The 23,203-nt window shown below is 60.1% G+C and overlaps 1 protein-coding gene across 27 annotated transcripts in view; it reads left to right on the plus strand.

Moving 5' to 3' along the window:
* The window catches only part of NOS3 (nitric oxide synthase 3), a 128,386-nt gene that overhangs the window by 11,547 nt on the left and 93,636 nt on the right, over positions 1-23,203 (plus strand). Inside the window, exon 1 of one of the 27 annotated variants that reach the window (XM_040355414.1) lies at positions 18,820-18,865. The exons of 25 other annotated variants lie outside the window; for them this stretch is intronic. The gene's annotated coding sequence lies outside the window, so the exon portion shown is untranslated. Of the gene's footprint in view, positions 1-18,819; positions 18,866-23,203 lie in introns of those variants that run through there. One more of the 27 variants, XM_040355415.1, reaches the window with a different exon arrangement.

Consider the following 23,203-nt stretch of genomic DNA (forward strand, 5'->3'; position numbering starts at 1 on the left):
CTCTCCCCTCTCTCTCCAATCTGCACTGTCCTCTCCCCTCTCTCCTCTCCCCCCTCTCTCCTCTCCCCCCTCTCTCCTCTCTCCAATCTGCACTCTCCTCTCTTTCCTCCCTCCACTCTCCTCTCTCCAATCTGCACTCTCCTCTCCCCCCTCTCTCCAATCTGCACTCTCCTCTTTCTTCTCTCCACTCTCCAATCTCCACTTTCCACTCTCCTTTCTCCACTCTCCTCTCTCCACTCTCTAATCTTCTCTCTCCACTCTCTAATCTTCTCTCTCCTCTTTCTTCTCTCCACTCTCCTCTCTCCACTCTCCTCTCTCCTCTCCTCTCTCCACTCTCCTCTCTCCTTTTTCCTCTCTCCTCTCTCTAATCTTCTCTCTCCAATCTCCACTCCTCTCTCCTCTCTCCACTCCCCTCTCTCCTCTTTCTTCTCTCCACTCTCAATCTTCTCTCTCCAATCTCCACTCTCCTCTCTCCACTCTCTCTCTCCACTTTCCACTCTCCTCTCTACACTCTCTAATCTTCTCTCTCCACTCTCCTCTCTCCTCTTTCTTCTCTCCACTCTCCACTCTCCTCTCTCCTCTCTCCTCTTTCTTATCTCCACTCTCCTCTCTCGAATCTTCTCTCTCCAATCTCCACTCCTCTCTCCTCTCTCCACCTTCCTCTCTCCTCTCTTCTCTCCACTCTCCTGTCTCCAATCTTCTCTCTCCTCTCTCCTCTTTCTTCTCTCCACTCTCCAATCTTCTCTCTCCAATCTCCACTCCTCTCTTCTCTCTCCACCTTCCGCTCTCCTCTCTTCTCTCCACTCTGCTCTCTCCAATCTTCTCTCTCCACTCTCCTCTTTCTTCTCTCCACTCTCCTCTCTCCACTTTCCACTCTCCTCTCTCCACTCTCCACTCTCTAATCTTCTCTCTCCTCTTTCTTCTCTCCACTCTCCTCTCTCCTCTCCTCTCTCCACTCTCCTCTCTCCTCTCCTCTCTCCACTCTCCTCTCTCCACTTTCCACTCTCCTCTCTCCACTCTCTAATCTTCTCTCTCCACTCTCCTCTTTCTTCTCTCCACTCTCCTCTCTCTAATCTTCTCTCTCCAATCTCCACTCCTCTCTCCTCTCTCCACCTTCCTCTCTCCTCTCTTCTCTCCACTCTCCTCTCTCCACTCGGTGCAATCAGGTGTTACACACTCACATATGACGTCTTTTGCAATGTGTGTGCAATATTTGAAGATTTTATACGGTTTTTATGTTATTACTTCCTTTGTCTTCCCGTCATGTGAGTATGCTACACCTGATTGCTCCAAGTGGAGAGAGGGGAGAGGAGAGTGGAAAGTCGAGATTGGAAAGTGGAGATTGGAATGTGGAGAGTGGAAAGAAGAAAGTGGAGAGAGGAGAGTGGAGATTGGAAAGTGGAGAGAGAAGAGTAGAGAGAGTAGAGTGGAGAGTGGAGAGTAGAGAGAGTGGAGAGAGGAGAGTGGAGAGTAGAGAGAGTGGAGAGAGGAGAGTGGAGAGAGTGGAGAGTGGAGAGGGGAGAGAGGAGACTGGAGAGTGGAGAGTGGAGAGAGGCGAGTGGAGATTGGAGAGTGGAGAGAGGGGAGAGAGGAAACTGGAGAGAGGAGAGTGGAGAGTGGAGAGAGGGGAGAGAGGAGACTGGAGAGAGGGGAGAGTGCAAATTGGAGAGTAGAGAGAGTGGAGAGAGGAGAGTGGAGAGTAGAGAGAGTGGAGAGAGGAGAGTGGAGAGGGGAGAGAGGAGACTGGAGAGAGGAGAGTGGAGAGAGGGGAGAGTGCAGATTGGAGAGTAGAGAGAGTGGAGAGAGGAGAGTGGAGAGTGGAGAGTGGAGAGAGGGGAGAGTGGAGAGTGGAGAGAGGGGAGAGAGGAGATTGGAGAGTAGAGAGAGTGGAGAGAGGAGAGTGGAGAGTGGAGAGTGGAGAGAGGGGAGAGTGGAGAGTGGAGAGAGGGGAGAGAGGAGACTGGAGAGTGGAGAGAGGGGAGAGTGCAGATTGGAGAGTGGAGAGTGGAGAGTGGAGAGAGGAGAGTGCAAATTGGAGAGATTGGAGAGAGGAGAGTGGAAAGTGGAGAGAGGAGAGAGGAGATTGAACCCTTTATGAGTAACATGTGAGTCCTGTGAGGAAACTGCCTCTGGTGAGTCCATACTGACGGGTTCTTGTGACACTCGGTGTGAAGATTTCATCGCTCTTCGGAGGATCTCTTCATCGCTCTTCGGAGGATCTCTTCCATTATTCTGGAATCTTTTTGCAATTCATTCGCTGATTTTCCATTCCATATACTTTTCTTTTTTGCATTTGGTTTATTCAGCTCTGCTGTTCACTTTTCAGGTTCCAAGTGATTTTTTTTGTTATGCATGTCGATCGGTCAGATTAGCCCCCCCCCCCCCCCCCCTTACACTACTTTTCAGACCCCTCATCAGCCCCCTCTGTCTATGTATATCTGTCGGTCAGATTAGCCCCCCTTAAACTACTCCCCCCCCCCAAATCAGCCCCTTTTCAGACCTCAGATAATTGTGAAGTGGAAGGAAAATGATACAAATAAATCTGTGAAAAGTGTGGGGGGAGGGGCATTTGTGTGGCGCCCCCCGGAGTCAATACTTTGTAGAACCCCCTTTCTCTACAAGTCTTTTTGGGGGTGTCTCTACTAGCTTTGCACATCTAGAGAGGAACATTTCTGCCCATTCTTCTTCTCTGTAAAATATCTCTGTCTCTGTCAGATTGGATGGAGAGCGTCTGTGATCAGCAATTCTCAGGTCTTGGCCACAGATTCTCAATGGGATTTAGGTCTGGACTGTGACTGGGCCATTCTAACACATGAATAGGCTTTGATCTAAACCATTCCATTGTAGCTCTGGCTGTACTTTACGGTCGTTGTCCTGCTGGAAGGTGAACCCCCCCTCCCCCGGTCTCAAGTCTTTTCTTCTAAGATTGTCCTGTATTTGTCTCCATCCATCTTCCCATCAACTCTGACCAGCTTCCCTGTCCCTGCTGAAGAAAAGAATCCCCACCACATGATGCTGCCACCACCATGTTTCACAGTGGGGATGGTGTGTTCAGGGCGATGTGCAGTGTTAGTTTTACCCCACAGTTGTATTTTGGTGTCATGTGACTAGAGCACCTTCTTCCACATGTTTGCCGTGTCCCCTCCCCCACATGTTTGCTGTGTCCCCTCCCCCACATGTTTGCTGTGTCCCCTCCCCCACATGTTTGCTGTGTCCCCTCCCCCACATGGCTCTCTGTGTGCCCCCCCCCACCCTCCCATAGGGAGCCCAGGGTTCCATCTCTCTGTGTGCCCCCCCCCCCATAGGGAGCCCAGGGTTCCATCTCTCTGTTTACCCCCCCCCCCATAGGGAGCCCAGGGTTCCATCTCTCTGTGTGCCCCCCCATAGGGAGCCCAGGGTTCCATCTCTCTGTGTGCCCCCCCATAGGGAGCCCAGGGTTCCATCTCTCTGTGTGCCCCCCCCCATAGGGAGCCCAGGGTTCCATCTCTCTGTGTGCCCCCCCCCCCATAGGGAGCCCAGGGTTCCATCTCTCTGTGTGCCCCCCCCCCCATAGGGAGCCCAGGGTTCCATCTCTCTGTGTGCCCCCCCCCCCCCCATAGGGAGCCCAGGGTTCCATCTCTCTGTGTGCCCCCCCCCCATAGGAAGCCCAGGGTCCCATCTCTCTGTGTGCCCCCCCCCCCCATAGGGAGCCCAGGGTTCCATCTCTCTGTGTGCCCCCCCATAGGGAGCCCAGGGTTCCATCTCTCTGTGTGCCCCCCCATAGGGAGCCCAGGGTTCCATCTCTCTGTGTGCCCCCCCCCATAGGGAGCCCAGGGTTCCATCTCTCTGTGTGCCCCCCCCCCATAGGGAGCCCAGGGTTCCATCTCTCTGTGTGCCCCCCCCCCCCATAGGGAGCCCAGGGTTCCATCTCTCTGTGTGCCCCCCCCCCATAGGAAGCCCAGGGTTCCATCTCTCTGTGTGCCCCCCCATATGGAGCCCAGGGTTCCATCTCTCTGTGTGCCCCCCCCCCATAGGGAGCCCAGGGTTCCATCTCTCTGTGTGCCCCCCCCCCCATAGGGAGCCCAGGGTTCCATCTCTCTGTGTGCCCCCCCCATAGGGAGCCCAGGGTTCCATCTCTCTGTGTGCCCCCCCCCCCCCATAGGGAGCCCAGGGTTCCATCTCTCTGTGTGCCCCCCCCCCCATAGGGAGCCCAGGGTTCCATCTCTCTGTGTGCCCCCCCCCCATAGGGAGCCCAGGGTTCCATCTCTCTGTGTGCCCCCCCCCCACCCGTAGGGAGCCCAGGGTTCCATCTCTCTGTGTGCCCCCCCCCCATAGGGAGCCCAGGGTTCCATCTCTCTGTGTGCCCCCCCCCCCATAGGGAGCCCAGGGTTCCATCTCTCTGTGTGCCCCCCCCCCATAGGGAGCCCAGGGTTCCATCTCTCTGTGTGCCCCCCCCCCATAGGGAGCCCAGGGTTCCATCTCTCTGTGTGCCCCCCCCCCATAGGGAGCCCAGGGTTCCATCTCTCTGTGTGCCCCCCCCATAGGGAGCCCAGGGTTCCATCTCTCTGTGTGCCCCCCCCCCACCCCCCCATAGGGAGCCCAGGGTTCCATCTCTCTGTGTGCCCCCCCCCTCCCATAGGGAGCCCAGGGTTCCATCTCTCTGTATGCCCCCCCCCATAGGGAGCCCAGGGTTCCATCTCTCTGTGTGCCCCCCTCCCATAGGGAGCCCAGGGTTCCATCTCTCTGTGTGCCCCCCCATAGGGAGCCCAGGGTTCCATCTCTCTGTGTGCCCCCCCCCCCATAGGGAGCCCAGGGTTCCATCTCTCTGTGTGTCCCCCCCCCCATAGGGAGCCCAGGGTTCCATCTCTCTGTGTGCCCCCCCCCCATAGGGAGCCCAGGGTTCCATCTCTCTGTGTGCCCCCCCCTCATAGGGAGCCCAGGGTTCCATCTCTCTGTGTGCCCCCCCCCCCCATAGGGAGCCCAGGGTTCCATCTCTCTGTGTGCCCCCCTCCCATAGGGAGCCCAGGGTTCCATCTCTCTGTATGCCCCCCCCCATAGGGAGCCCAGGGTTCCATCTCTCTGTGTGCCCCCCCCCCATAGGGAGCCCAGGGTTCCATCTCTCTGTGTGCCCCCCCCCCATAGGGAGCCCAGGGTTCCATCTCTCTGTGTGCCCCCCCCATAGGGAGCCCAGGGTTCCATCTCTCTGTGTGCCCCCCCCCCCATAGGGAGCCCAGGGTTCCATCTCTCTGTGTGCCCCCCCCATAGGGAGCCCAGGGTTCCATCTCTCTGTGTGCCCCCCCCCATAGGGAGCCCAGGGTTCCATCTCTCTGTGTGCCCCCCCCCCATAGGGAGCCCAGGGTTCCATCTCTCTGTGTGCCCCCCCCCCATAGGGAGCCCAGGGTTCCATCTCTCTGTGTGCCCCCCCCCCATAGGGAGCCCAGGGTTCCATCTCTCTGTGTGCCCCCCCATAGGGAGCCCAGGGTTCCATCTCTCTGTGTGCCCCCCCCCACCCTCCCATAGGGAGCCCAGGGTTCCATCTCTCTGTGTGCCCCCCCCATAGGGAGCCCAGGGTTCCATCTCTCTGTGTGCCCCCCCCCCCCCATAGGGAGCCCAGGGTTCCATCTCTCTGTGTGCCCCTCCCATAGGGAGCCCAGGGTTCCATCTCTCTGTGTGCCTCCCCCCCATAGGAAGCCCAGGGTTCCATCTCTCTGTGTGCCCCCCCCCATAGGAAGCCCAGGGTTCCATCTCTCTGTGTGCCCCCCCCCATAGGAAGCCCAGGGTTCCATCTCTCTGTGTGCCCCCCCCCCCATAGGGAGCCCAGGGTTCCATCTCTCTGTGTGCCCCCCCCCCATAGGGAGCCCAGGGTTCCATCTCTCTGTGTGCCCCCCCCCATAGGGAGCCCAGGGTTCCATCTCTCTGTGTGCCCCCCCCATAGGGAGCCCAGGGTTCCATCTCTCTGTGTGCCCCCCCTCCCATAGGGAGCCCAGGGTTCCATCTCTCTGTGTGCCCCCCCATAGGGAGCCCAGGGTTCCATCTCTCTGTGTGCCCCCCCCCCCCATAGGGAGCCCAGGGTTCCATCTCTCTGTGTGCCCCCCCCCCCCATAGGGAGCCCAGGGTTCCATCTCTCTGTGTGCCCCCCCCCATAGGGAGCCCAGAGTTCCATCTCTCTGTGTGCCCCCCCCCATAGGGAGCCCAGGGTTCCATCTCTCTGTGTGCCCCCCCCCCCCATAGGGAGCCCAGGGTTCCATCTCTCTGTGTGCCCCCCCCCATAGGGGGCCCAGAGTTCCATCTCTCTGTGTGCCCCCCCCCATAGGGAGCCCAGGGTTCCATCTCTCTGTAACGCCCCCCCCCCCCCATAGGGAGCCCAGGGTTCCATCTCTCTGTGTGCCTCCCCCCCCCACCCTCCCATAGGGAGCCCAGGGTTCCATCTCTCTGTGTGCCCCCCCCCCATAGGAAGCCCAGGGTTCCATCTCTCTGTGTGCCCCCCCCCCCATAGGGAGCCCAGGGTTCCATCTCTCTGTGTGCCCCCCCCCCCATAGGGAGCCCATCTCTCTGTGTGCCCCCCCCCCATAGGGAGCCCAGGGTCCCATCTCTCTGTGTGCCCCCCCCCCCCATAGGGAGCCCAGGATTCCATCTCTCTGTGTGCCCCCCCCATAGGGAGCCCAGGGTTCCATCTCTCTGTGTGCCCCCCCCCCCATAGGGAGCCCAGGGTTCCATCTCTCTGTGTGCCCCCCCCCCCCATAGGAGCCCAGGGTTCCATCTTTCTGTGTGCCCCCCCCCCCATAGGGAGCCCAGGGTTCCATCTCTCTGTGTGCCCCCCCCATAGGGAGCCCAGGGTTCCATCTCTCTGTGTGCCCCCCCCCCTCCCATAGGGAGCCCAGGGTTCCATCTCTCTGTGTGCCCCCCCCCCATAGGGAGCCCAGGGTTCCATCTCTCTGTGTGCCCCCCCCCCCATAGGGAGCCCAGGGTTCCATCTCTCTGTGTGCCCCCCCCCTAGGGAGCCCAGGGTTCCATCTCTCTGTGTGCCCCCCCTCCCATAGGGAGCCCAGGGTTCCATCTCTCTGTGTGCCCCCCCCCCCCATAGGGAGCCCAGGGTTCCATCTCTCTGTGTGCCCCCCCCCATAGGGAGCCCAGGGTTCCATCTCTCTGTGTTCCCCCCCCCCATAGGGAGCCCAGGGTTCCATCTCTCTGTGTGCCCCCCCCCATAGGGAGCCCAGGGTTCCATCTCTCTGTGTGCCCCCCCCCCATAGGGAGCCCAGGGTTCCATCTCTCTGTGTGCCCCCCCCCCATAGGGAGCCCAGGGTTCCATCTCTCTGTGTGCCCCCCCCCCCATAGGGAGCCCAGGGTTCCATCTCTCTGTGTGCCCCCCCCCATAGGGAGCCCAGGGTTCCATCTCTCTGTGTGCCCCCCCCATAGGGAGCCCAGGGTTCCATCTCTCTGTGTGCCCCCCCTCCCATAGGGAGCCCAGGGTTCCATCTCTCTGTGTGTCCCCCCCACCCTCCCATAGGGAGCCCAGGGTTCCATCTCTCTGTGTGCCCCCCCCCCCATAGGGAGCCCAGGGTTCCATCTCTCTGTGTGCCCCCCCCCCATAGGGAGCCCAGGGTTCCATCTCTCTGTGTGCCCCCCCCCCCATAGGGAGCCCAGGGTTCCATCTCTCTGTGTGCCCCCCCCCCATAGGGAGCCCAGGGTTCCATCTCTCTGTGTGCCCCCCCCCCATAGGGAGCCCAGGGTTCCATCTCTCTGTGTGCCCCCCCCCCATAGGGAGCCCAGGGTTCCATCTCTCTGTGTGCCCCCCCCATAGGGAGCCCAGGGTTCCATCTCTCTGTGTGCCCCCCCCCCCCCCCCCCATAGGGAGCCCAGGGTTCCATCTCTCTGTGTGCCCCCCCCCTCCCATAGGGAGCCCAGGGTTCCATCTCTCTGTATGCCCCCCCCCATAGGGAGCCCAGGGTTCCATCTCTCTGTGTGCCCCCCTCCCATAGGGAGCCCAGGGTTCCATCTCTCTGTGTGCCCCCCCATAGGGAGCCCAGGGTTCCATCTCTCTGTGTGCCCCCCCCCCCATAGGGAGCCCAGGGTTCCATCTCTCTGTGTGTCCCCCCCCCCATAGGGAGCCCAGGGTTCCATCTCTCTGTGTGCCCCCCCCCCATAGGGAGCCCAGGGTTCCATCTCTCTGTGTGCCCCCCCCATAGGGAGCCCAGGGTTCCATCTCTCTGTGTGCCCCCCCTCCCATAGGGAGCCCAGGGTTCCATCTCTCTGTGTGCCCCCCCCATAGGGAGCCCAGGGTTCCATCTCTCTGTGTGCCCCCCCCCCCATAGGGAGCCCAGGGTTCCATCTCTCTGTGTGCCCCCCCCCCCCATAGGGAGCCCAGGGTTCCATCTCTCTGTGTGCCCCCCCCCATAGGGAGCCCAGGGTTCCATCTCTCTGTGTGCCCCCCCCCCATAGGGAGCCCAGGGTTCCATCTCTCTGTGTGCCCCCCCCCATAGGGAGCCCAGGGTTCCATCTCTCTGTGTGCCCCCCCCCCATAGGGAGCCCAGGGTTCCATCTCTCTGTGTGCCCCCCCCCCATAGGGAGCCCAGGGTTCCATCTCTCTGTGTGCCCCCCCCCCCATAGGGAGCCCAGGGTTCCATCTCTCTGTGTGCCCCCCCCCATAGGGAGCCCAGGGTTCCATCTCTCTGTGTGCCCCCCCCATAGGGAGCCCAGGGTTCCATCTCTCTGTGTGCCCCCCCTCCCATAGGGAGCCCAGGGTTCCATCTCTCTGTGTGTCCCCCCCACCCTCCCATAGGGAGCCCAGGGTTCCATCTCTCTGTGTGCCCCCCCCCCATAGGGAGCCCAGGGTTCCATCTCTCTGTGTGCCCCCCCCCCATAGGGAGCCCAGGGTTCCATCTCTCTGTGTGCCCCCCCCATATGGAGCCCAGGGTTCCATCTCTCTGTAACGCCCCCCCCCCCATAGGGAGCCCAGGGTTCCATCTCTCTGTAACGCCCCCCCCCCCCATAGGGAGCCCAGGGTTCCATCTCTCTGTGTGCCTCCCCCCCCCACCCTCCCATAGGGAGCCCAGGGTTCCATCTCTCTGTGTGCCCCCCCCCCCATAGGAAGCCCAGGGTTCCATCTCTCTGTGTGCCCCCCCCCCATAGGGAGCCCAGGGTTCCATCTCTCTGTGTGCCCCCCCCCCATAGGGAGCCCAGGGTTCCATCTCTCTGTGTGCCCCCCCCCCATAGGAAGCCCAGGGTTCCATCTCTCTGTGTTCCCCCCCCCCATAGGGAGCCCATCTCTCTGTGTGCCCCCCCCCATAGGGAGCCCAGGGTCCCATCTCTCTGTGTGCCCCCCCCCCCATAGGGAGCCCAGGATTCCATCTCTCTGTGTGCCCCCCCCCCCCATATGGAGTCCAGGGTTCCATCTCTCTGTGTGCCCCCCCCATAGGGAGCCCAGGGTTCCATCTCTCTGTAACGCCCCCCCCCCATAGGGAGCCCAGGGTTCCATCTCTCTGTGTGCCCCCCCCCCCCCCATATGGAAGCCCAGGGTTCCATCTCTCTGTGTGCCCCCCCCCCATAGGGAGCCCATCTCTCTGTGTGCCCCCCCCCCATAGGGAGCCCAGGGTCCCATCTCTCTGTGTGCCCCCCCCCATAGGGAGCCCTGGGTTCCATCTCTCTGTGTGCCCCCCCCCATAGGGAGCCCAGGGTTCCATCTCTCTGTGTGCCCCCCCCCCCATAGGGAGCCCAGGGTTCCATCTCTCTGTGTGCCCCCCCCCATAGGGAGCCCAGGGTTCCATCTCTCTGTGTGCCCCCCCCCATAGGGAGCCCAGGGTTCCATCTCTCTGTGTGCCCCCCCCATAGGGAGCCCAGGGTTCCATCTCTCTGTGTGCCCCCCCCCCCATAGGGAGCCCAGGGTTCCATCTCTCTGTGTGCCCCCCCCATAGGGAGCCCAGGGTTCCATCTCTCTGTGTGCCCCCCCCCATAGGGAGCCCAGGGTTCCATCTCTCTGTGTGCCCCCCCCCCCCCATAGGGAGCCCAGGGTTCCATCTCTCTGTGTGCCCCCCCCCCATAGGGAGCCCTGGGTTCCATCTCTCTGTGTGCCCCCCCATAGGGAGCCTAGGGTTCCATCTCTCTGTGTGCCCCCCCCCCCATAGGGAGCCCAGGGTTCCATCTCTCTGTGTGCCCCCCCCCCCATAGGGAGCCCAGGGTTCCATCTCTCTGTGTGCCCCCCCCCCCATAGGGAGCCCAGGGTTCCATCTCTCTGTGTGCCCCCCCACCCTCCTATAGGGAGCCCTGGGTTCCATCTCTCTGTGTGCCCCCCCATAGGGAGCCCAGGGTTCCATCTCTCTGTGTGCCCCCCCCCATAGGGAGCCCAGGGTTCCATCTCTCTGTGTGCCCCCCCCATAGGGAGCCCAGGGTTCCATCTCTCTGTGTGCCCCCCCCCATAGGGAGCCCAGTGTTCCATCTCTCTGTGTGCCCCCCCATAGGGAGCCCAGGGTTCCATCTCTCTGTGTGCCCCCCCCCCATAGGGAGCCCAGGGTTCCATCTCTCTGTGTGCCCCCCCCCATAGGGAGCCCAGGGTTCCATCTCTCTGTGTGCCCCCCCCCCATAGGGAGCCCAGGGTTCCATCTCTCTGTGTGCCCCCCCCCCATAGGGAGCCCAGGGTTCCATCTCTCTGTGTGCCCCCCCCCCATAGGGAGCCCAGGGTTCCATCTCTCTGTGTGCCCCCCCATAGGGAGCCCAGGGTTCCATCTCTCTGTGTGCCCCCCCCCCCATAGGGAGCCCAGGGTTCCATCTCTCTGTGTGCCCCCCCCCCATAGGGAGCCCAGGGTTCCATCTCTCTGTGCCCCCCCCCGGTGTTCCATCTCTCTGTGTGCCCCCCCCCTCCCACCCTCCCATAGGGAGCCCAGGGTTCCATCTCTCTGTGTGCCCCCCCCCCCATAGGGAGCCCAGGGTTCCATCTCTCTGTGTGCCCCCCCCCATAGGGAGCCCAGGGTTCCATCTCTCTGTGTGCCCCCCCCATAGGGAGCCCAGGGTTCCATCTCTCTGTGTGCCCCCCCCCTGGTGTTCTATCTCTCTGTGTGCCCCCCCCCCCTATAGGGAGCCCAGGGTTCCATCTCTCTGTGTGCCCCCCCCCCCCCCCGGTGTTCTATCTTTCTCGGGATCATCGGATGTAGCTCCTCATGGTGCAGCTGTTGGTGGAGTTTTTGGAGCCAGCAGATCCCAATCTTCCTGTGTGTGGTCTTCTTCATTGTTTTTAGGAATTGCACGGAATACGTCTGATGAAATGTGGGCGTGGTTCTAGGAACGTTTTCCTGGGATTTCTCCGACCGCATCCTGCAGGATTTTGGGATGGATTCAAACTGCCATGTAACCCTGCTTCCCTCATTGTATCCGGCCAGACAATGATTGGCGTCGTTCCCTGCCAGCCACAGGGCAGAGAATAGCGGTGCCAGCTGCTCTCTCTACAACCTATTAACTCTTTCTGTGTGCTGAGAAGCACCTGGGAACCCCCTAGCAGTGGCGGCGGGTGCTCAAAATCTTTGGGGGGCGCAAACTGAAAAATTCTGAAAAAAAAAACATCAATTGCAGTCACTGTGCCCATCAAATGCTCCCACTGTGCCCCATGTGCTGCCGCTGTGCCCATCAAACGCTCCCACTGTGCCCCATGTGCTGCCGCTGTGCCCCATGTGCTGCCACTGTGCCCATCAAACGCTCCCACTGTGCCCCATGTGCTGCCACTGTGCCTCATGCGCTGTCGCATTGCCCCATGTGCTGCCGCTGTGCCCCATGTGCTGCCGCTGTACCCCATCAAACGCTCCCACTGTGCCCCATGTGCTGCCGCTGCCCCATGTGCTGCCACTGTGCCCATCAAACGCTCCCACTGTGCCCCATGTGCTGCCGCTGTGCCCATCAAACGCTCCCACTGTGCCCCATGTGCTGCCACTGTGCCCATCAAACGCTCCCACTGTGCCCCATGTGCTGCCGCTGTGCCCCATGTGCTGCCACTGTGCCCATCAAACACTCCCACTGTACCCCATGTGCTGCCACTGTGCCCCATGTGCTGCCACTGTGCCCATCAAACGCTCCCACTGTGCCCCATGTGCTGCCACTGTGCCCCATGTGCTGCCACTGTGCCCATCAAACGCTCCCACTGTGCCCCATGTGCTGCCGCTGTGCCCATCAAACGCTCCCACTGTGCCCCATGTGCTGCCGCTGTGCCCATCAAACACTCCCACTGTACCCCATGTGCTGCCACTTTGCCCATCAAACGCTGCCGCTGTGCCCCATGTGCTGCCACTGTGCCCATCAAACGCTCCCACTGTGCCCCATGTGCTGACGCTGTGCCCCATGTGCTGCCACTGTGCCCCATGTGCTGCCACTGTGCCCCAAGTGTTGCCGCTGTGCCCATCAAACACCTTCAGTGTGCCCCTTGTGCTGCCGCTGTGCCCTATGTGCTGCCATTGTGCCCCATGTGCTGCCACTGTGCCCTTCAAAAGCTCCCAGTGTGCCCCATGTGCTGCCGCTGTGCCCCATGTGCTGCCACTGTGCCCATCAAACGCTCCCACTGTGCCCCATATGCTGCCGCTGTGCCCCATGCGCTGCCGCTGTGACCCAAGTGTTGCCACTGTGCCCCAAGTGTTGCCACTGTGCCCCAAGTGTTGCCACTGTGCCCCAAGTGCTGCCACTGTGCCCCAAATGTTGCCGCTGTGCCGCATGTGCTGCCGCTGTGCCCCAAATGTTGCCACTGTGCCCCATGTGCTGCTGCTGTGCCCTATGTGCTGCCGCTGTGCCCCATGTGCTGTTACTGTGCCCCATGTGCTGCCACTGTGCCCCAAGGGTTGCTACTGTGCCCCAAATTTTACAGCTGTGCCCCATGTGCTGCCACTGTGCCCCATGTGCTGCCGCTGTGCCCCAAATGTTGCCACTGTGCCCCATTTGCTGCCACTGTGCCCCAAGAGTTACCACTGTGCCCCAAATGTTGCCGCTGTGACCCATGTGCTGCCACTGTGCCCCATGTGCTGCCACTGTGCCCCATGTGCTGCCACTGTGCCCAAAGGGTTGCCACTGTGCCCCAAATGTTGCCACTGTGCCCCATGTGCTGCTACTGTGCCCCAAGGGTTGCCACTGGACCTCATGTGCTGCCACTGTGCCCCATGTGCTGCCACTGTGCCCCAAATGTTGCCACTGTGCCCCATGTGCTGCTACTGTGCCCCAAGGGTTGCCACTGGACCTCATGTGCTGCCACTGTGCCCCATGTGCTGCCACTGTGCCCCAAATGTTGCCAGGTGATGGAGGTAGACGGCGAGGGGTGTCCAGTGTCCTCCATCTTCCCCGACCCCGATGTCTTCTCCCGCCCGGTCCTTCTCTTGTCCTCTGCTGTAATTGGAAGCCGGATAGGCGTCTAATCACGGCACCTGTAGCTTCAGCCAATCAGGTGACGGGTAACACAGACCCGATGCACCTGATTGGCGGTTCAATGTAAGGAAAGCAAATTCCTTCGCTTTCCTAACATACAGCTGGGTGGGGCCTCGTACACACGACCGTTTTCCTCGGAAAAATCCATCAAGAAAAATGCTGGCAGAGAAAAACGTTGGTGTGTATGCGTAGAAACCCGCGCATGCTCAGAGACGGGAGCGCACCTTCGGTAAAAGTAGCGTTCGTAATGGAGATCGCACATTCGTCGCTCTGTAACAGACTGAAAAGCGCGAATCGTCTCTCACCAAACTTTTACTAACACGCAGTAACATGAGATTAGCAAAAGCAGCCCCGAGGGTGGCGCCAGTGGAATCCAACTTCCCCTTTATAGGTGGGTGTCACGAGACCGGTGCGCTCCCTGGGCCTAGGCACTCCGGAGATCGGTGCGCTCCCTGGGTCTAGGCACTCCTGAGATCGATGCGCTCCTTGGGTCTAGGCACTCCGGAGATCGGTGCGCTCCCTGGGTCTAGGCACTCCGGAGATCGGTGCGCTCCCTGGGTCTAGGCACTCCTGAGATCGGTGCGCTCCCTGGGTCTAGGCACTCCTGAGATCGGTGCGCTCCCTGGGTCTAGGCACTCCGGAGATCGGTGCGCTCCCTGGGCCTAGGCACTCTCGAGATCGGTGCGCTCCCTGGGTCTAGGCACTCCGGAGATCGGTGCGCTCCCTGGGCCTAGGCACTCTCGAGATCGGTGCGCTCCCTGGGTCTAGGCACTCCTGAGATCGGTGCGCTCCCTGGGCCTAGGCACTCCTGAGATCGGTGCGCTCCCTGGGCCTAGGCACTCCTGAGATCGGTGCGCTCCCTGGGTCTAGGCACTCCTGAGATCGATGCGCTCCTTGGGTCTAGGCACTCCTGAGATCGGTGCGCTCCCTGGGTCTAGGCACTCCCAACATTGTGCGCTCCCTGGGCCTAGGCACTCCCAACATCGTGCGCTCCCTGGGCCTAGGCACTCCGGAGATCGGTGCGCTCCCTGGGCCTAGGCACTCCGGAGATCGGTGCGCTCCCTGAGCCTAGGCACTCCGGAGATCGGTGCGCTCCCTGGGCCTAGGCACTCCCGAGATCAGTGCGCTCCCTGGGTCTAGGCACTCCCGAGATCGGTGCGCTCCCTGGGCCTAGGCACTCCCGAGATCGGTGCGCTCCCTGGGCCTAGGCACTCCCGAGATCGGTGCGCTCCCTGGGCCTAGGCACTCCTGAGATCGGTGTGCTCCCTGGGTCTAGGCACTCCTGAGATCGATGCGCTCACTGGGTCTAGGCACTCCCAACATTGTGCGCTCCCTGGGCCTAGGCACTCCCAAAATTGTGCGCTCCCTGGGCCTAGGCACTCCCAACATCGTGCGCTCCCTGGGCCTAGGCACTCCGGAGATCGGTGCGCTCCCTGAGCCTAGGCACTCCGGAGATCGGTGCGCTCCCTGGGCCTAGGCACTCCTGAGATTGGTGTGCTCCCTGGGCCTAGGCACTCCTGAGATCGATGCGCTCCCTGGGCCTAGGCACTCCCGAGATCGGTGCGCTCCCTGGGCCTAGGCACTCCCGAGATCAGTGCGCTCCCTGGGCCTAGGCACTCTTAACATCGTGCACTCCCTGGGCCTAGGCACTCCGGAGATCGGTGCGCTCCCTGGGCCTAGGCACTCTCGAGATCGGTGTTCTCCCTGGGCCTAGGCACTCCTAAGATCGGTGCGCTCCCTGGGCCTAGGCACTCTTAACATCGTGCACTCCCTGGGCCTAGGCACTCTCGAGATCGGTGCGCTCCCTGGGCCTAGGCACTCTCGAGATCGGTGTTCTCCCTGGGCCTAGGCACTCCTAAGATTGGTGCGCTCCCTGGGCCTAGGCACTCCTGAGATCGATGCGCTCCCTGGGCCTAGGCACTCCTGAGATCGATGCGCTCCCTGGGCCTAGGCACTCCTGAGATCGATGCGCTCCCTGGGCCTAGGCACTCCTGAGATTGGTGTGCTCCCTGGGCCTAGGCACTCCCGAGATCAGTGCGCTCCCTGGGTCTAGGCACTCCCGAGATCGGTGCGCTCCCTGGGCCTAGGCACTCCTGAGATCGATGCGCTCCCTGGGTCTAGGCACTCCTGAGATCGGTGCGCTCCCTGGGCCTAGGCACTCCCGAGATCAGTGCGCTCCCTGGGTCTAGGCACTCTCGAGATCGGTGCGCTCCCTGGGCCTAGGCACTCCCGAGATCGGTGCGCTCCCTGGGTCTAGGCACTCCCGAGATCGGTGCGCTCCCTGGGCCTAGGCACTCCCGAGATCGGTGCGCTCCCTGGGCCTAGGCACTCCCGAGATCGGTGCGCTCCCTGGGCCTAGGCACTCCTGAGATCGGTGCGCTCCCTGGGTCTAGGCACTCCTGAGATCGATGCGCTCCCTGGGTCTAGGCACTCCTGAGATCGGTGCGCTCCCTGGGTCTAGGCACTCCCAACATTGTGCGCTCCCTGGGCATAGGCACTCCCAACATCGTGCGCTCCCTGGGCCTAGGCACTCCGGAGATCGGTGCGCTCCCTGAGCCTAGGCACTCCGGAGATCGGTGCGCTCCCTGGGCCTAGGCACTCCTGAGATCGATGCGCTCCCTGGGCCTAGGCACTCCCGAGATCGGTGCGCTCCCTGGGCCTAGGCACTCCCGAGATCAGTGCGCTCCCTGGGCCTAGGCACTCTTAACATCGTGCACTCCCTGGGCCTAGGCACTCCGGAGATCGGTGCGCTCCCTGGGCCTAGGCACTCTCGAGATCGGTGTTCTCCCTGGGCCTAGGCACTCCTAAGATCGGTGCGCTCCCTGGGCCTAGGCACTCTTAACATCGTGCACTCCCTGGGCCTAGGCACTCTCGAGATCGGTGCGCTCCCTGGGTCTAGGCACTCCTGAGATCGGTGCGCTCCCTGGGTCTAGGCACTCCAGAGATCGATGCGCTCCCTGGGTCTAGGCACTCCTGAGATCGGTGCGCTCCCTGGGTCTAGGCACTCCCAACATTGTGCGCTCCCTGGGCCTAGGCACTCCCAACATTGTGCGCTCCCTGGGCCTAGGCACTCCCAACATCGTGCGCTCCCTGGGCCTAGGCACTCCGGAGATCGGTGCGCTCCCTGAGCCTAGGCACTCCGGAGATCGGTGCGCTCCCTGGGCCTAGGCACTCCGGAGATCGGTGCGCTCCCTGGGCCTAGGCACTCCTGAGATTGGTGTGCTCCCTGGGCCTAGGCACTCCTGAGATCGATGCGCTCCCTGGGCCTAGGCACTCCGGAGATCGGTGCGCTCCCTGGGCCTAGGCACTCCTGAGATTGGTGTGCTCCCTGGGCCTAGGCACTCCTGAGATCGATGCGCTCCCTGGGCCTAGGCACTCCCGAGATCGGTGCGCTCCCTGGGCCTAGGCACTCCCGAGATCAGTGCGCTCCCTGGGCCTAGGCACTCTTAACATCGTGCACTCCCTGGGCCTAGGCACTCTCGAGATCGGTGCGCTCCCTGGGCCTAGGAACTCTCGAGATCGGTGTTCTCCCTGGGCCTAGGCACTCCTAAGATCGGTGCGCTCCCTGGGCCTAGGCACTCCTGAGATCGATGCGCTCCCTGGGCCTAGGCACTCCTGAGATCGATGCGCTCCCTGGGTCTAGGCACTCCTGAGATCGGTGCGCTCCCTGGGCCTAGGCACTCCTGAGATCGGTGCGCTCCCTGGGCCTAGGCACTCCCGAGATCGGTGCGCTCCCTGGGCCTAGGCACTCCCGAGATCGGTGCGCTCCCTGGGCTTAGGCACTCCTGAGATCGGTGCACTCCCTGGGCCTAGGCACTCCCGAGATCGGTGCGCTCCCTGGGTCTAGGCACTCCCGAGATCGGTGCGCTCCCTGGGCCTAGGCACTCCCGAGATCGGTGCGCTCCCTGGGCCTAGGCACTCCCGAGATCGGTGCGCTCCCTGGCCCTAGGCACTCCAGAGATCGGTGCGCTCCCTGGGCCTAGGCACTCCCGAGATCGGTGCGCTCCCTGGGCCTAGGCACTCCTGAGATCGATGCGCTCCCTGGGCCTAGGCACTCCCGAGATCGGTGCGCTCCCTGGGCCTAGGCACTCCCGAGATCGGTGCGCTCCCTGGGCCTAAGCACTCCCGAGATCGGTGCGCTCCCTGGGTCTAGGCACTCCCGAGATCGGTGCGTTTCCTGGGCCTAGGCACTGCCAACATCGTGCACTCCCTGGGCCTAGGCACTCCCGAGATCGGTGCACTCCCTGGGCCTAGGCACTCCTGAGATCGGTGCGCTCCCTGGGTCTAGGCACTCCCAAGATCGGTGCGCTCCCTGGGCCTAGGCACTCTCGAGATCGGTGCGCTCCCTGGGCCTAGGCACTCCCGAGATCGGTGCGCTCCCTGGGCCTAGGCACTCCCGAGATCGGTGCGCTCCCTGGGCCTAGGCACTCCTAAGATCGGTGCGCTCCCTGGGCCTAGGCACTCCTGAGATCGGTGCGCTCCCTGGGCCTAGGCACTCCTGAGATCGCACGCCCATTATGTAGTCTTATAGCTGCTTATCTGCAGTGTGAGATCATCTAAGATACTGGTTGCTAGAGGTTACAGCACATCATTTCTGCTTGCTCATTGGTTGCTAGAGGTTACTTCACGTCCTTACTGCTCACTGATTGGTTGCTAGAGGTTACAGAACATCATTACTGCTCTCTGAATGGTTTCTAGAGATTACTGCAAATCATTATTGCTCTCTGGTTGCTTGAGGTTACTGTACTGTACATCATTACTTCTGCATCAAGTTGTGGGTGTCGAGTATTTTTACGTTTTTGTCATTTTGTCTTCGGATTTATAAAGTTGTGTCTTCTGCTTCCTCTTTGAGATACAACAATCGCGGAGAAAAAGGTTACAATGTAATTTCTTCATAAAGTTTTATTGTAAAATTGTAGCAAATTAGGAGGTTGTATTTGTAACAATTTCCAGGATCTGCTCTGTTGTCAGTTTATAGGGCCCCCCCCAGACCTAAAACTACCCCGGGGACACCTGAGGAGCACTCCTCCCCCCCAGACATAAAACTACCCCGGGGACACCTGAGGAGCACCCCTCCCCCCCCCCAGACCTAAAACTACCCCGGGGACACCTGAGGAGCACCCCTCCCCCCCAGACATAAAACTACCCCGGGGACACCTGAGGAGCACCCCTCCGGGGTAGGAGATCCCCTCCAGAATTTACAGCAGCTGTTGTGTGGGGATCAGGAGATCATGAATGTCCCCTCAAAGGATGAAGTTCGGGGGATTGCACCGTCCAGCCTCCATTCCAGAACTGTGATTGCCCCAGCATGGGAGGGAGGCTGTGCTGATGGAGGCCTGGCAGGGCTGGGATATAAATGACGGATATAGCTCAGGACACTTCCTCCTCTAATGTCCCCGGATCAGATGTCCCCTCACAGCTTTACATAGACTGCTAATAAATAAAGGTCAGACACAGCCGGGACACCCTGGAGGCTGACCACATGAAGGAGGCCAGAGCAGTGAGAATGAGGGATCGGGATGGGGAGGGAGGGAGGTTACTGTGCCCGGGCTCGGGGGTCAATAACAGGTCCAGGTGACCCCTACTACCAACAAATATAATCTGCTGGAGCCTGGGGGACGGTGTATGTTGGGGGACGGTGTATATTGGAGGACGGTGTATATTGGAGGACGGTGTATGTTGGGGGACGGTGTATATTGGAGGACGGTGGCCATTGTATATTGGAGAAGAGGATGGTGTATGTTGGGGGACCTTATATATAAGAGGACATTGCTTATTGGAAGACGGTGGGCATTGTATATTGGAGAGGAGAATAGTATATGTTGGGGGGCGGTGTATATTAGAGGACATTGTAAATTGGAGGACGGTGGCCATTATATCCTGGAGGACCGTGGCCATTGTATATCGGAGAGGAGGACGGTGTATATCGGGGGACGGTGTATATCGGAGGACGGTGTATGTTGGGGGATGGTGTATATCGGGGGACGGTGTATATCGGGGGACGGTGTATTTCGGGGGTCGGTGTATATCGGGGGACGGTGTATATCGGGGGTCGGTGCATATCGGGGGTCGGTGTCTATCGAGGGGCGGTGTCTATCGGGGGACGGCGTCTATTGGGGGGCGATGTATATCAGGGGACGGTGTATATCGGAGGACGGTGTATATCGGGGGACGGTGTATATCGGAGGACGGTGTATATCAGGGGACGGTGTATATCGGAGGACGGTGTATATCGGAGGACGGTGTATATCGGGGGACGGCGTCTATCGGGGGAAGGTGTATATCGGGGGACGGTGTATATCGGGGGACGGCGTCTATCGGGGGAAGGTGTATATCGGGGGACGGTGTATATCGGAGGACAGTGTATATCGGAGGACGGTGTATATCGGGGGACGGCGTCTATCGGGGGACGATGTATATCGGGGGACTGTGTATATCGGAGGTCGGTGTATATCGGGGGACGGTGTATATCGGGGGACGTTGTATATCGGGGGTCGGTGTATATCGGAGGACGGTGTATATGGTGGGACGGTGTATATCAGGGGAAGGTGTATATCGGGGGACTGTGTATATCGGAGGTCGGTGTATATCGGGGGACGGTGTATATCGGAGGACAGTGTATATCGGAGGACGGTGTATATCGGGGGACGGTGTATATCGGGGGACGGTGTATATCAGAGGACGGTGTATATCGGAGGACGGTGTATATCGGGGGATGGTGTATATCAGGGGACAGTGTATATCGGGGGACGGCGTCTATCGGGGGACGGCCACTATCGGGGGACGGTGTATATCGGGGGACGGTGTATATCGTGGGACGGTGTATATCGGGGGATGGTGTATATCGGGGGACGGCGTCTATCGTCGGGGGACGGCGTCTATCGGAGGACGGTGTATATCGGGGGATGGTGTATATCGGAGGTCGGTGTATATCGGAGGACGGTGTATATCGGGGGACGGCGTCTATCGGAGGACGGTGTATATCGGGGGACGGTGTATATCGGAGGACGGTGTATATCGGGGGACGATGTATATCGGAGGACGGTGTATATCGGGGGACGGCGTCTATCAGGGGACGGCGTCTATCGGGGGCGGCGTCTATCGGAGGACGGTGTATATCGGGGGACGGTGTATATCGGGAGACGGTGTATATCGGGGGACGGCGTCTATCGGGGGGACGGTGTATATCGGAGGACGGTGTCTATCGGGGGACGGTGTATATCGGAGGACGGTGTCTATCGGGGGACGGTGTATATCGGGGGGCGGCGTCTATCGGAGGACGGTGTATATCGGGGGACGGTGTATATCGGGGGGCGGCGTCTATCGGGGGACGGTGTATATCGGGGGACGGTGTATATCGGGGGACGGCGTCTATCGGGGGACAGCGTCTATTGGGGGACGATGTATATGGGAGGACGATGTATATCAGAGGTAGGGATGAGCTTTGTGTTCGAGTCGAACCCATGTTCAACCGTTCGCGAAATACCAACGTTACGGGCCGTTCACGCCAAATTCGAGTGGCGCGTGACGGCCCATAATTCACTGTGGCATTGCTGGCTGATGATTGGCCAAGCATGCACTATGACCCGCATGCTTGGCCAATCACGGCGCGCAAAAAACGGAGAGCCATAATTGGCCAAAGCCAGGGTGGCTTTGGCCAATTATGGCTCAGGGGGTTTAGTACACGCCCCACACTATAAAAGGCCGCCTGCAGGTCGGCCTTGTGTAGTGTGTTGGAGACAGAGAGAGAGAGAGTCATTTTTTCTAGGTAGATAGAGCAGGCAGGCTAGTCAGTTAATGTTACAGTGTGTAGAGGATATATATGCATCCCAGGTGTTGTACATATATTTATACACTGTATAGTTTAGCTAGATCTGCTCTTCCTAATTTACTGGCAGGCAGGTGAATGTGCTAGATGCAGTATTCTCATGTGGTGTATTGCCTGTGTCCTATGCAGTGTGCACCTAAAGCTACTTGGTGTGTACTGCCCGTGTCCTCTGTAGTTTGCACCTAAAGCTACTCGGTGTGTAATGCACGTGTGCTCTGTAGTTTGCACCTAAAGCTACTTGGTGTGTACTGCCCGTGTCCTCTGCAGTGTGCACCATTAAGCTACGTGGTGTGTACTGCCTTTGTCCTCTGCAGGCCATTAGTATGTCTGGAAGGACAACAAGGAGAGGCAGAGAGTCACGGGACGATAAAAGAGGGCAAGCAGGCTCTGCGTCTAGAGGCAACAGTGCTGGTGGTGGACACGGTGCATCCTCATCAGCACGTGGCCGCGGGACACGCTCGTCCTTGTTTTCGGCAGCTGGCCGTGTTGAGCCGCAACATGCAGAAGACTTGGTAGAGTGGATGACCAAGCCATCCTCATCCTCCTCATCCTCTCTCCCCCCGGCTCAGGGTACTTTGTCTGGCAAAGCAGCTGCCAAGGCGTCCTCTTCTCTCTGCTTAATGGCATCACTTACTCCTTCCCTAGTCCCACCATGTCCTCCTGAGGAGTCCCCCGTACTGTTTGAACACAGTGTTGGGTACATGCTGCATGAGGATGTGCAGCGTTTTGAAGGCTCCGATGATGGAGCACAGATAGAGGAAGGCATTGATGTGAGCCCAGAGAGAGGGGGTGCCCGAGAGGGACAGCAATCTGGCAGTGATGTTCCCCCAGCTGCAGCATACTGCCAGGTTTTCTACAGTGATGAGGAGGGAGGGGATGATGAGGTCACTAACTCTACGTGGGTGCCTGATAGGAGAGAGGAGGAGGAGGAGGAGGCACAGGCACATCTCCAAAGAGGCAGGATGCCCTCCAGGGGCCAGCTTAAGGGCAGCACACCGACTGCATCACAACGCAGAGCTATGCATGTGCAGAGCGCTGCTGTGTCTCAACGTTATTCCAAAAGTTCTTTGGTGTGGGCCTTTTTTGAGACATGTGCATCAGATCGCACTGCTGCTATTTGCAACATATGTCTCAAGCGTATCTCGCGTGGCCAAAACATCACCGGCTTGGGCACCACATGCTTGACCAGACATATGTCGACCTGCCATGCAGTTCGTTGGCAAGTATACCTGAAAGACCCACACCAAAGAACAAAGAGGACCTCCCCTTGCCCCTCATCAGCTGGGATCTCCAACCCCACTATACCCTCAGTCCTCTCTGAAGCCTGCACCGAAGGTGTAGAAATAGGTGTGTCACAACCTAGTAGTACATGCAGGAAATCTACTGATGGTAGCAGACAAATTTCCCTGCCCCAGCTGCTGCAGCGCCGAAAGAAGTTCTCTCCCAGCCATTCACATGTCCAGCGGTTGAATGCTAACTTAGAGAAATTGCTAGCACTTCAACTGCTACCTTTTCAGTTGGTAGATTCTGCCCCCTTGTGTGAGTTTGTGGAATGTGCGGTACCTCAGTGGCAAGTTCCCAAACGCCACTTTTTCTCACGGAAGGCGATTCCGGCTCTCTACCGCCATGTGGAAGGCAATGTCCATGCCTCGCTGGACAGGGCGGTCAGTGGTAAGGTGCATATCACCGCTGACTCATGGTCCATCAGGCATGGACAGGGACGTTACCTCTCTTTCACGGCGCATTGGGTGACTCTGCTGGCAGCTGGGAAGGACGCAGGGCAAGGTACAGTAGTTTTGGAGGTTGTTCCGCCACCACGCCTCCAAAACACTACTACTGCTTGTGACACACCTCTCTCCTCCACCCCCTCTTCTTCTTCCTCTGTGGCCTCTTCCTGTGCTGATGTTTTCTCTGAACCAGCCGTGCTCTGTAGGCGTACGAGGGGCTACGCAGGAATGCAGGCCAAGAGATGCCATGCGGTGCTAGAGCTGGTGTGCTTGGGAGACAGGA

Source organism: Rana temporaria, chromosome 5 (genome assembly GCF_905171775.1).
Source record: "Rana temporaria chromosome 5, aRanTem1.1, whole genome shotgun sequence".
Classification (NCBI taxonomy): Eukaryota; Metazoa; Chordata; class Amphibia; order Anura; family Ranidae; genus Rana; species Rana temporaria.